We start from the raw sequence: 2,423 nt of genomic DNA, 5'->3' as shown, positions 1-2,423 counted from the left end.
TATATATATATATATATATGCATATACATATATATGTATATCTGATAATTTACACTCGCATAGACGCAGGCATGCAGATAGGTGTGTGTGTGTCCTTGTCTGTTTATTATTGTACTGGTTTTTCTCACTGAGCCGCGTTCATTATGGGACACAAGTTGAATTTTTATTATTCTATTGCATCGACCGAACCAGGTTAATTCCAGCTTCATCTCCATCCGAGGACAGCGTATCGCACAATCAGCTAAGTGCATTATGAGCTAACAAAGACTGAGAGAAATACCAAAAGGTTTTTTTTCCTGTTCAACATACAGAGTCTCTGACATACCGCACCACACACACACACACACGCACGCACACACACACAACACACATGCAAGTACACACACACACTCACGTATTCGCGGATACACACATAGACATACACGTGCGCGCACACACACACATTCACACAAACAATCGCATATATACACACATACACACACACACATACAGACATACGCTTGCGCATAAAAACAATTAGGACAATACAAAGATAGATGGGAGCAGCGATTTATATACACACGTATAAATAACAAAACAATAACAGTTATGAAAAATCTGGTTAAGAGCAAAATTCCCCAATAGTCGGAGTACCACGTCGGGGCAATCAAAGTACCCCACCAATATCATATATTCTCAATTGCTAAAACCACTTTATGGAGGTTTTTCTCCTCTATCTGTTTACTCAACCCTACAGGCACAAGCCCCGTGTAGTCCCTTTCACTCGGGCCATTCTCACCAAATTCATTCATCTTTCAATAAGTTTACTGGATGAACGCACCTCCGACGCCATCCTCACTGTTTTTTTTTTTTTTTTGCTATACAGATCTTCAGAAATTGGATGGAGACTAGTCTGAAGTGGAAAGCCTCTGTCTTCATTCCTTTCAGTTTTGTTTGCCTCAATCACTGTCTCTTTTACCATAACGAAAATGCAGAGGAAAACTACCTACCCTCCTCGACCGAAGAGGTTTTGCTGGGCAATCTTCACAACGTAGTTTGCCAATAACCGCATCACTCCACAAGATAATAATTCTTGGTTCCTAGACTGGTGCGAGGAGGTCGGTTTCGTTACTCAGTTCACGTCTCAACCAAACGCGCTTGTAGAGTTTGCCTATAGAGCTTATTCCCTACTGGCAATGGCACCAGAGAGGATTGCCAGGCCTGAGATTTCTGGAAGTGACGTGTCGAAGATTCAGCTCAGGACGGAAAGCCCATCGGACCAGATGTGTTGGTTGATTTCCATCGACACCCAAATTCTGTCTGAGAACTTCGTCACTTTTGCTCGTCACCAATCCTTTGTAGAATGCCATGCTGGAATTTCCGCCGACAGCATTGTCCGGAAGACTTTAAACATGTGTACACGCTTGACAGATTTAAACTGGAAATATTACCAGCCATCATTATGATATGGGCTAGAAACACGTCAGAACAAAGAAAAAAAGTATATTCTGGGAGTGGGTAATGCCAATTCACCCAGACATTAAGATGAAAATGAATCTGCGAGATATTTTTTGGGAATGAAACGCGTTCCTTAGTCGTAAGAGAAATGGGGAAACTAACAGAATACTCAGAGAGTTAGATATATGCATCACATAAAAGACAATACTGGTTCTAGGCACTTCGAGATGTATCTTTTTCCAGCAACACCTTTTAAACGGAATTTGCTTGACAGAAAATAAAAGGAGCAAGCCGTTCGATTGTATGTGCGTGCGTGTATATACACACACACACCACACACACACATATATATATGCCTGTGTGTGTTTATGTGTGTATGTGTACGTGCGTGCGTGTATGTGTGTGTGTGTGAGTTAATGATTTTTTATGCTTTGTTATAAAAACGATCCTACATTAATCTGAGGCGTTACTCCGTACTTTTGGAGAGTAGTGTTGACACTGACTTCGAAGTTTTGGCGAATTCAGCCATCGTTGCAATAAATACGATACAATGCCCAAGGTTTGATAGAATCAACAAATAATTTTAACGATGGCGACACAAAAGTGTCGCGGTTCGATGACAAAAATTGTTCAGAGTATATATACATATATACATGTTATTGTATGGTAAGAAGGATGTTTCCCAACCACATGGTTCCGGGTTCAGTCCCACTGCATGGCACCTTGGGCAAATGACTTCTATTACGCCCTCAGCTAGACCAAAATCTCGTGAGTAGATTTGGTAGACGGAAACTGAAAGAAGCCTAGCATGTATGCATACATACACACACACACACACACACACACACACACACACACACACATATATATATATATATATCTCCATATAAATACATGAGTGTGTATGTGTGTGCACGCGCGGGTGTATGTGTCTTTGTGTCTGTTTTTCCGTCACCGCCGCTTGACAACCGGTGCTAGTCTGTTTG

The sequence above is a fragment of the Octopus bimaculoides genome, chromosome 11 (genome assembly GCF_001194135.2).
Source record: "Octopus bimaculoides isolate UCB-OBI-ISO-001 chromosome 11, ASM119413v2, whole genome shotgun sequence".
Lineage (NCBI taxonomy): Eukaryota > Metazoa > Mollusca > Cephalopoda > Octopoda > Octopodidae > Octopus > Octopus bimaculoides.
The sequence above is the reverse complement of the archived record's forward strand: the minus strand, read 5'-3'. Positions refer to the sequence as shown.